Genomic DNA, 10,971 nt, shown 5'->3' with positions numbered 1-10,971 from the left:
GTCGTAGATTTACGGCACGTAAAAATCCTCATGTCTCTAGGAGACCTCTGAGCAAAATTAGGCAACACATTTCCCGCCCAAGTAGTTTCTAATGCCTCTGGTAGATGGGAAAATATCAGGTATCGAGGGCCGACCTCGTTGGCTGAACAGGGCTGATAGCACGCACCAGTACCGGTAGGGTATNTAATAATAATAATAATAATAAAATAATTATCTATCTATCTATCTGCCTGCTTGCCTGCCTGCCAGTCTGTCTGTCTCTCTGTCTGTCTGTCTATCTATCTATCCGTCCATCCGTCTATGGCTCTAAAACCCTTGCGGACCCTGTCCTCTTTTTTTCAATTTCTTAATCTATACATAGTCTGTAGGACTCCTTGGATGGGGGATCAGCCTGTCGCAAGGCCACTACTTAACACACAGAACAACACACAGACATCTATGCCCCGAGTGGGATTCGAACCGACGATCTCAGTATTCGAGCGCGCGAAGAGAGTTCATTCCTTAAACCGCGAGGTCACTGTGATGATCGGACTTTACAGTTAATATAAATATAAATTGAGCAGTAGCTTCACAATATTTGTGAACCATTGCTGAGACCGGTCCCATCGTTATGTTTAAGGATTTTTCGACGCTGGTACACATTAGACAATTCGTTTGCACTAAATAAACAAGTCTCTTAATTAAAAGTTAATTCGTAATATGTTTCGCGCATGCGCCATGTAATTTCCCGCAAATGCTTTTATTGATCTTAAATTTCTTTCCTTATACTCCTCTCGGTGAGGAAGGAAGGCGTCTGGAAGACATTGGACGAACCATCTTCGGATATTTTCTTGGAAAAGACATTTTGTAAATTACAACAACGAAGTATTTAATGATGCATGTCTTTTATATAATGTTCTTGCAAATATTAACTCGAAGAGACCTAGGCTAGTCGAATATGTAGAAGATCCGGGGACCAAGAAACCCACGTGAACACAAAGTCGTTTACTGTTTGGGTACTAATAGTTCGATCTTTTAAGTTAGTTTTATTGGTAATGGTATCAGTAACTAATCTATTAAAATTGCTGGACGAATGAAGGTTCTAAAAGGTTCTACAAAAGAGAACTGTAAAATGTAGAAAGCAAATTTCCTTTTGTCCGCCACCTCTCTTACCTTAACGATTGCAACTATAATTTTGAAACGTTCTGTACTTTAGTGTTAGGCTAAGTTAACGATTTCTTTGTCAAGAAGGTATAGTGGTTTCTTTGGTCAGTCTCCAGACCAATTTTTTGTCCGTTTGCCAGTATCCTGTGGACTGACGTGTTAAAATTGCCTTCGGATGAACTTACATCCGTCTTCGGAGTAAGATTTTGTGTCTCCACCTTCCTCTGTTTCTGTAGTGGCCACATCCACCTCCAGAATTCTTTCAGCTTTCACATTTTTCTACAGTTTATATCGACAACAGTACATAGAGGCATTTAGTTTTGTATTTTGAAGTGGATGTTGCAATTTTATATAATCTTTAGCGAGAGAGAATTTCAGAATTTAAGGCATAAAGGATTGAGCATTTATTAAATGTTCAGACCTTACGAATAATTTCTGATATTCTTACATGAAGTCGCCATTTGCTGTTCGAAAACATGAAATTGAAGTAATTGTTTGGCCATAGGTGGATAGTTGCAGTCACTCCAACCATCTCTTCTTTTCCTCCTCATTCTTCATCTTTTACTCCTTTTGCTGGTTAAAGTATGAGGACTCCTGTCCTATTCCATTTTTTATTGCTATTGGGGTGGGACTAAGTCCCTTGTACTGCGGCCACTTCTGGCCTATTGTACCAGCCCCAGATGATAGGTGAGGGTGATTGTGGAGCAATCGGTGGAATGAAGATTGGCAGGGGAAACCGAAGTACTCGGAGAAAACCTGCCCCAGCGCCACTTTGTCCACCACAAATCCCACTTGATCAGACCCCGGGATCGAACCCGGGCCTACGCGGTGGGAAGCCAGAGACTAACCGCTTGAGCTATGGCGTGGCCTATTCCCTTTTTAGTTGTATTCATTTTTTCAATTTTGTCTTGTGCCTCTGAGTATCTGTTTTCATCTGTTTTTTTACATGTGTCGGGACAGTTCTTGATTTCATTTCTATTTCCCGCAGTCATACTGCAGATGCTTAATTGATTCTGAAGTTATATGCTTCGCTTAAATTGAGTGTTACTATAGATGGGGTGGATTGATTACAAGATTTAGTGGACTCTTTTGATACAGCGCGTGACTAGATTTTACGCTTCACTATTACATAGATTATTGTCAAGGTCGAAGTTACCTAACGACTGACAGTCATTCGACCAATGTGTCTTGGTTTCAAGCCCCTGTCTAGGGCCCAAGACAAGATTTTTATTACTGTAAGACTCTTGCTGGTTTGTTGATGTGGGTCACCCTCTCTGACGAGAGGACGTTCCGTTATTTATAATTTTTGCTGGCCTTCGTCATCGCAGCCAGTATCGAGTCCGAGTCCCGCGGGACTCATGACCATATCTTACTGTCTCAGATTCGAGACTCCCCGGACCTGGAAGGCCAGGTCCTCGTATTATATCCCCCAGGAACAGGGTGGCCCAGTAATATCCCAAAGCGCTTGGTTCCCTTTTCGTCGCCTCCTACGACTCGCGGGGCTATGTTTGAGGTATTCGAACCCACTTTAACACTTGGAGAACCCCAACACTTCGCTATGGATGTGGGTATATGATCTCGACAAGGACCACGTAGAAAACATCTCTTCTCTTACTGCTGTGTCTCTCTTTGCCGTGGAAACATGCATGTTTCCTGAGCCGTTACTAAGCAATTGCTGTTCTATAGTTTGTTTCGCTGTCGTTGCCTCTCAGTATGTAAAAATTCCACAATATGGTAGATATTTAATTGATTCTATAGTTCTGTGCTTCGCTTATTGTCTAGGAAATTAAATCCATTCATTGATCTTAAGAACTTCATTTGATCCGACTGAATTAATCTTTAATCATGTTATATTTTAGCGTCCTGTTACACTGATTGATGTCCATGGTTTGTGCTAACCGTCTTACAGTGTATACACTTTTTCACCTTATTATTCATTTCCACACTACATGTTTCAGCACTAATGTGCCATCCTCAGGTGTCTTTATGCACGTTAAGCTATTGTACTGCTTGCCATGATGTCTTCATTCTAAAATGACTAAAATCTGTATTCGTCATATATGTCGATGAATTCTAAATAATAAAACTTTTCAGGATTCATCCTACGTTACACTCAAACACGCAAATTACGCCAATCCTCTTTTATGTGAGCATTCTTCCTACATGCATTTGTGTATCGTGTTCTGTGTTGTGTTTTGCTCCTGTTACTGCATGCGTTGTACAGCTGGATATGTGTGTGTGTGTGTCATTGTCAAATTTTCGAAGCTGAAAATCAACATAGCTACTGCTATCAATTTTCAAACTGCCGTTATGTGCTCTTAAGTTTTTATTTTTTTAGTTTGTCTTATTGTCCCACACATTCTGTGGAGTTTAGTCAGTTTGATTTTCGTATCTTCATTTTTACAGTAGGCAATTCCATAGCTTCAACTCCTTAAGATTATATTTGTTTAACAGATTTTATTAATGATGCAGAGGAACACGCCTTCTTAGTTTAGCCTATCACGTGTACGCTGTAATAACAACTCGTCGTCCAAACGTCGGAAATGAATAAATACTGGCAACAAAGAATGGTAGTGTTCCTGCGTAAGCTGTTTTATACTTAGGAATACGAATGGGCAAATATAAAATACGCAGCTCCTCATACAGTATAATTAGTTCATAAATTTATACTAGTGAAAATTAAAGCGTACTCGGAGATAAATTACTCTGAATTTTAAATAAGAATATGAATAATTTGCACTTCGAAGCACAAAATTAATCTAAATACGTAATATTGCAAATTCTGTTCCTATCGCTCAGAAAACACACTACATCTCCATTACAATGCCCAGTCGGTGAATGTTGTGTAGAGCAATTATTGCTGTTGCTTTGAGAATCGCACTGCTGCCATAAGTGCACACTGCAGAGTTTCTCTATGTTAAAGGAGATGGTATATAGCGATGGTTGGAGCTGTGCTTTAAAGATTTAAACCACTTCAGTTTATGCCTCGTATTCTTAATTTCCTCAACATGAGACATGACCTAAAAGATTTCACTTTTTTTTATTACTAGTGGGGTGGGACTAAGTCCCTTGCACTGCGGCCACTTCTGGCCTATTTTACCAGCCCCAGATGATAGGTGAGGGTGATTGTGGAACAGTTTGTGGAATGAAGATTGACAGGGGAAACCGAAGTACTCGGAGAAAACCCGCCCCAGCGCCACTTTGTCCACCACAAATCCCACTTGACCAGAGCCGGGATTGAACCCGGGCCGACGCGGTGGGAAGCCAGCGACTAACAGCTTGAGCTATGGCGCGGCCCTTCAGTTCCTACTTTTATTATTTTTCCTACAGTAACATACAGACCGCCGATCAAAGTGGCCGCGCGGTCTAAGGCATGAACTGTGTTTGCCCGCTCGAACACTGGAAACTTGGGTTCGAACCCCACTCAAGGCGTGGATGTTTATGTGTGTTTATGTTCTGTGTGTAGGTAGCGGTCTTCGCAAATGACACATCTCCCGCTCAAGGCGTCCTACCGACTATGTATAGGATTAAGAAACTGAAGAAGCGGCCAAGTCCCAACAAAAGGGCTGTAGAGCCATAGAGAGAACATTTAGACCTGTTTTACGGTGGGTAGCATAGAGCGTCGCTTCGTGCTGAGGAGTAGCTGGCCTCCTGGGCTAAAGCGTCTGATGTACGTCTCTCAAGATGCACGACTTCTCTATAACATGCATTGACGGACCACTTGTGGCATATACTGTGAATGTGGTTAAGCTACCCGAGTAACGACCCAGTATAACTTATAAAAGCCGTCCATTTTTTTTTGTGGCTTATAAAGAAGTATTTTATCTAAATGACAAAGTACTCGAATTAAACCGGAAAGAAAATCATAGGTTTCATAACAGGGCACACAACAGCGTAGTTGGTTGAGGCACTATGCTACAAGCCGGAAGGCCGCGGGTTCAAGTTCCGATGAGGTCATTGGATTTTTTTTTCAATTGACCTAATCCTTCCGGCAGCACTATGGCCCTGAGGTTCACTCAGCCTCTAACAGAAATGAGTATCAGAAATATGCTTGGAATATTCTTGGGGGTTAAGGGAGGCCGGCGCGTAGGGCTGACAGCCTTGCCGCCATCTATGAGTCGGTTGTCTAGAAAATGTGGGAACTTAAACGTCTCACAACCCTATGGGCCTCAGCGGCCTGTTGTAGGGATACCTTCACTTTTTTTTCATAACGTGAAGCACGCCACTGAAGTCAATTTCATACAATAATTTTAGCCTCTTAATGTGACGAAATTGATGTTGAATTATGCACAAAAAGCTAAGACGCTAAAGAGCTTTGTAGTGAGGATCATGTGTTAGTAAAATACCGGAATATTGTTAAGCATAGGAACATATTGTAACGTGGATGGACACAGCGTTGTTAGGTAACTGACCGGTAAACATATATCACATCAACGAATGCGCAACAGTAAGGCGTCCATTGCTAGGCAGTGCATGGGTGGACACGCCTGAAAACAATACATGATATCCGTTGCTGAGCAACGATGCGTTTTCTGTCGGCGGTCCGTGCCGAACGTATATATGTAGCAGTGAAGACTGACCTCTACCGTGACCCTGCGAGTCGTAGGAGGCGACGAAAAGGAAAGTCTCAAATCTGAGACAGTAAAATATGGTCTCGAGTCCCAAGGGACTCAGACCCCGAGAAAGACTGCACTGGCAAGGGCCAGCAGCATATACAAAAGGCAGACCCTTCCTCTCGTCAGAGAAGGCGCCCCACAAAAGCAAGACCGTAAATTCCAAACAGTAATAAATATCTGGTCATGAGCCCAGATGGGGCTCGACACCAAGACTTACTGACTGACTGACCGTCAGTCGCAATGTGATTTGGACTTGGACTTGGATTGAGAGAATTAGTCAGGAAGACATCGTTCAAGGCAATCCAATAGTTTATGTGTTAGTGTAATAACGAATTGTACTTCCGACGTGGAAATTATCGAATAAATCGAGATATCAAATCCGGAACCGATTATTTACCAACATACACCTGACAATACCCTTGTTCGCGTATCATTACGCAGAAGTTTGTATGACCCACAACATATGTTACTATTCAATGTGAGTGCTACATCAAACTGACTGGGGATAGCTTAATTCTTTATCCACTCTAATGACGTCTAAAGAAAGTTGGCCACTGTCAGTGTGGATGTGTCAGAAGCGCTTAACGTACTGAGTGGGATCACAGCTTTCGGTCCGCCCGTTGTTATCAGTTAGGTTGTCAACTGCTTTACATCTGTTTCATGTCCTTTTGCTTTTCTGTCAGGTAAGTGTCCTAAACCGTTGTTGCACGCAATATGGGTATTGCTCCAATGTCACGTGAATCCCATCGATTTATCTTAAGTGCTTGTTTCATAAACTGAATTTCCTCTCGCGTTATTATTTTTATTTCCGACTCAACAAGCGGAGAACAGTGAAAGAAAATTTCTCTCTGTATATTAGACTTGATATTGACATATTTTATTACTGTTGTTATTGGGTTCTCGGGGTAAAATTTTCACATGTGAAGAACTACGAATTGGTTCATAAATTTACAATTTGGTTTATAAATATTGTAGCGGTTTATTCTTGTAATTTGTATATGAGCGCTCTCAGACACACACGTGCGATATTTTCGAAGTTGTTTTCATATCTCAAAGAATAAAACTGAATGCATAAACAGAGTTTAAGTGAACCAATATACACCGTCTGAGAAACACTTCCTAGTGAAATTGAGTCGAAAAATGTATAGTCAGCATTTAACACGGATACTCGTTCAGTAAAAAAAAGTAAGTAAAAAGTGAAGGTATCCCTGTAACCGGCCGTTGAGGCCCATAGGGTTGTGAGATATTGAGGTTCCCACATTTTCTAGGCAATCGGCTCATAGATGGCGGCAAAGTTGTCAGTCCTACGCGCCGGCCGCCCTTTACCCCTAAGAATATTCCTGGTGCTCATTTCTGTTAGAGGCTGAGTCGACCCCATTGCCATAGTGCGGCTGGAAGGATTAGGTCAATTGAAAACATCCAACGACCTCAACGGGACTTGAACCCACGACCATCCGCCTTTTAGTATAGTTCCTCAACCAACTACGCTAAAGTGTGCCCCTTGATATTCGCTCAGCATGAGACCATAATAGAATGGTTAGCAAATGAAGATCACTAACGCACCTCACGATGCTATCTAGCGTTGATCTGATTGTGCCATCTTCGTCATTGTCATCTTATCTGAACTAGATATATACATTTTTCCTTCAGGCACTTTCGTCTGAAAGTTCTATTTAGGTTACGGAAGTAAAAGTCAGAGATTATCAGTTAAGACGTTGAAAATGCAGCAACATCGAGCATCTGTCGAGGAGACACGCCTTGTGTCAGTATGCTTTTTTTTTTACTCTACATTCAGTTACTCGCCTACGCATGCTTTAGCCAATGTAAAACCTGACATGAAAATAATGTGTCCGCTCCCCTCTAATGATTCTCGGGCTTCACGGGGCTGTAGCGCTGACACTTGGATTTCCCGGAATCATGCTCATTTGACGCAGTTGTTTTCGTGTTAGTCTCCTGCGACATTCTTTGATTAATGATGCATAATTATTTAGAAAGTTTCCTATTTATACAGGGCAGTTTCTTAAGGTCTATTTCCTTTTATCATCTATTTCCATTTTAGAGACACTGAAGAAGGAAGTCCAAGTCGCAGAATTGCTTACTTCAGTGCTCCCAGCAGAAGGATGGAAGTGGAACACAAAGTATAGAAGTGTCACTTGTAAACTGCATGTCTGATGACTCCTGACATGCTCTCAGGAAGTGTCATGTGCCAGACATACAGTCGCGTTCATAATGCTTTCAGAATCCTCGAGTCAGCTGCCTTCATATTCATCCCACTTAAAGACAGTCCGATGTACACACAGAGAGACCTTTGTTTGAGGCATGAAAGCGTGTGTTATGGATAGACTTTTTTCTTCTTGCGTAGGTGCTGGAAAACTTGAAAATGATGTCCAGCTTGAAATAATTTAATATGCTCTGGATTGTAAATTTAAACATTTGTGTAACGATAAGTCACTCTGATACTCGCTTCCCTGATGACAGTTGTATAATCTAGAATGAAAATATCCGTGGTTTTAGTCCATAAACGAACTGTACCGACAGAGCTAGTGCCGCTTGTCGGCGAAGTTAGTGCCAACTTTAGCGGATAGAGGGGGTCGCGTGGTCACCGCAACGAATCCACACGACCGTTAATTTCGGTTTTGTAGACCAGGATGGCAATTGTATGCAGAATATAATTTATACCAGTTTTAAACACATTTGTATTATCTTTGATTATTTGAAGTGGATGCTGAGAAAGGAGAATAAATGCCCCTCCCCCGGCCCGTCATTTATGGAACAAATTGTCACCAGGATTTGTTAGGAAATAGTGCTTTTTTCAAATTTCTTAAGAATGTCACCTGTAACAAGTTTAAAATTACTTTGAATCCGAAAGAAAGAAGGAAAGAGACCACTAGGAAGACAAAGACATAGGTGGATGGATAATATTAAAAATGGATGTTATAAGATGGGGTGGTATGGACAGGATTGATCTGGCTCAGGATAGGGATCAGTGGATGAGTGTTGTGAACGGAGTAATGAACCTTCGGGTCCCATAAAATATTGTGAAATTATCGAGTAGCTGCAGAACTGGCGTCTTTTCAGGAAAGGCTTAACTCCATGGAGTTATTTGTTTATCTGGTTCTTTATTCTGCCTGGATGTTACACTAACTAATTAAGTCGCCCCACTTATAATTGGACGACTGGAGTTCTGTATCCGCAGAACGTTTGGGATTGTAGCAGCCGCTTCTTTCCGAACAAGATGAGGTGTGACTGGAATTCGCTGAAAGCAGTAGCTCTGTGTCTACCAGCAGCAAAGCCATCCATACCGCAGCTCTCACGACAGGTCCCTGGGACTCCTCTCAGTGCACACCACAGTGCTTTATATCGTCATCCTTAAGGCGCGTCGACATTCCTCGTGCTCATTCTCGTGCTCGTGTGACTCGCTGTGGACGATATGACAAGTCACGAGACAAGCAAATTTTTAATTTAAAAACTATAACCAATAAATTAAAATATGACTACAGCCTATACACACTACGAGTAAATATACGGATCCTCACGCGCCGAAGCCTGGCGAGCAACGGAAGTAGTGTGGACGAAGATTTACGAGCACAAGTAAAAGCCAGACGAGTCTCCCGACGAGCACAAGCCTGGCGAGCACGAGCACGAGCACGAGCACGAGTAGTGTGGACGCGCCTTTCGTTGTAGTCTATACCGCTTCTCTCCTTCAAATGTGCAGGTGCTGAAGCCAATAGTTGCATATATATTGACATCTTATGTGGAAGTTGGGCACGCGGTAACGCACTTGTTTGAGACACTATGCTACAAGCCGGAAGGTCGCGGGATCGAATTCCGACGAGGGCATTTGATTTTTTCAATTGACCTAATCATTCCAGCTGCACTGTGGCCTTGGGGTCGACTCAGCTTCTAACAGAAATGAGTACCAGGAATATTCCTGGGGAGAAAGGGCTGCCGGAGCGTAAGCTTGACAACCTTACCGCCATCTGTGAGCCGATTATCCAGGCAAAATGTGGGAGCCTCGAAGTCTCACAACCCTATGGGAGACCACGGCTTGTTAAAGGAATAGCTTTACCCCTTCTATATTGGAAGATAAGGAGCTATTACCGAATGGAAACATACTTGTACGTGTCTGAAGCGAAAATGAGTTTATACAATCCAGTAAAGAGATATAACCACACACTCAACATTTTGTACAACCTTGTTGTCGCTTCCTGGTACCACGGTTTACGCTGGAGTCGCCTCTTTTGAAAGCTCCGCATAAATTTAAACCATGTATATAGAAGGACGTTTCCGCGCAGACTGAACTGCGTACTCTGTGTACTAGGTTATTTCTCTGAGCAGATGCCTTTTTTTCAGTTTTAAGTGTGATTGTGATTGCATTTTTGATTATTTACAATGAGAATAGTATTATAACAGCGTAGTGCATGTATACGCAATGAAACATTAAACATGACAATAAATGAGTTTGCATTAATATATAATTAATTTACTGTAATATTGGTATTCATTGATCGCGGTGGCCACGCTGTCTAAAGCATGAACTGTCTTCGCTGGCTCGAACACTGGGATCGTGGGTTCGAGTCCCACTCAAGACATAGATGTCTGTGTTTATTCTGTGCTTGTGTTATCCTATGTAGGTAGCGGCATTGCGACAGGCTTATCCCTTGTCCAAGGAGTCCTTCCGACTGTCTTAATATTGAGAAAATGAAGTGAAACAAAGCGTTTCACAGATGCCCTATTCTCTAAAGTGGGAGCGACAGGAATAAGCGAGAATTAATATTGGTGTTCATCAAAAGTGTTTCTAGACATGATGTAATAGGTTTAAGTTAAAGACGCTAGAACGTTAGGGAGATTAATTGGATAATGTCGGGATAGTGCCTGGAGACGATTGCCTTTGATTCTTGGGCAATGATTGAGCATCCCAACTTCGAGAATGTATGCAATAAAGGACATCCATATGTTTATACCACAAACAGTTCACCCTTTGCACATGCGCATAATTTCTCCGCTGTGATAATCTGGCCCGCAAGCCTCGATGTAAAGGAGCAAGGTGACCATCACCCGAAATGGACTGGAGTGAGATGTGGGGAGTGGAATAGAGCGCATAAATGCGTGTAGGAACACACAGAGATATGTAAGATTTGAGGTTTTCACGGCGGTGACTATGAAGAAAGCAGTCTTCTGGGATTTGGCACCGTGTATATGTGGTGTTAAC

General features: G+C 42.2%; 1 protein-coding gene across 3 annotated transcripts in view; it reads left to right on the top strand.

The window, feature by feature from the left end:
• Positions 1-10,971, top strand: part of LOC111873679 — a 980,223-nt gene that overhangs the window by 751,346 nt on the left and 217,906 nt on the right. The window lies entirely within an intron of this gene.

This window comes from Cryptotermes secundus, unplaced genomic scaffold (genome assembly GCF_002891405.2).
Source record: "Cryptotermes secundus unplaced genomic scaffold, Csec_1.0 scaffold191, whole genome shotgun sequence".
Classification (NCBI taxonomy): domain Eukaryota; kingdom Metazoa; phylum Arthropoda; class Insecta; order Blattodea; family Kalotermitidae; genus Cryptotermes; species Cryptotermes secundus.
The sequence above is the reverse complement of the archived record's forward strand: the minus strand, read 5'-3'. Positions and strand labels throughout refer to the sequence as shown.